This window comes from Octopus bimaculoides, chromosome 1, assembly GCF_001194135.2.
Source record: "Octopus bimaculoides isolate UCB-OBI-ISO-001 chromosome 1, ASM119413v2, whole genome shotgun sequence".
NCBI lineage: Eukaryota > Metazoa > Mollusca > Cephalopoda > Octopoda > Octopodidae > Octopus > Octopus bimaculoides.
In genome coordinates this window covers 41,391,095-41,391,875 of record NC_068981.1, presented here as the reverse complement: position 1 = coordinate 41,391,875, position 781 = coordinate 41,391,095, and the positions used below count along the sequence as shown (strand labels likewise).

The following is a 781-nucleotide window of genomic DNA, read 5'->3' as shown; positions in this document are numbered from 1 at the left end:
GGCTCTTGTGCGGGTGACACATAAAATACACCATTCTGAGCATGGCCGCTGCCAGTACCGCCTGACTGGCCTTTGTGTGGGTGACACGTAAAAGCACCCACTACATTCTCTGAGTGGTTGGCGTTAGGAAGGGCATCCAGCTGTAGAAACTCTGCCAAATCAGATTGGAGCCTGGTGTTGCCATCCGGTTTCACCAGTCCTCAGTCAAATCGTCCAACCCATGCTAGCATGGAAAGCGGACGTTAAACGATGATGATGAATTTATGACAAATAAAATTATTATGTTGCTGATCAGGTGAGTCGATGATTCAGACACCTAACAAAGTCGCTTTGTTAAGCCCAAAACTTTCTCCTTCTGATGTAATTAAAACCTTTAAAAAACACACATGCCACTACACTGCTGTCTTCTTCATTATGCGTTGTAAATTTGTGCATTATTTTATCAAGTAAGAATATGTAATGAAGGTTTCTTTTTTTGGCAGTGGATTGGGGGATGCTACGAATTTATTATAATATTATTATAGTATCTTTTTTTTTTACTCTTGTTTCAGTCATTTGACTGCGGCCATGCTGGAGCACCGCCTTTAGTCGAGCAAGTCAACCCCAGGACTTATTCTTTGTAAGCCTAGTACTTATTCTATCGGTCTCTTTTGCCGAACCGCTAGATTACGAAGATGTAAACACACCAGCATCAGTTGTCAAGTGATGTTGTGGGGACAAACACAGACACACAAACATATACACACACACACATACATATATATATATATATATATATATA

At 40.6% G+C, this 781-nt stretch overlaps 1 protein-coding gene across 3 annotated transcripts in view; it reads left to right on the top strand.

Annotated features, from left to right (window-relative positions):
• Window positions 1-781, top strand: part of LOC106878941 (N-fatty-acyl-amino acid synthase/hydrolase PM20D1.2) — a 41,724-nt gene that overhangs the window by 10,226 nt on the left and 30,717 nt on the right. The window lies entirely within an intron of this gene.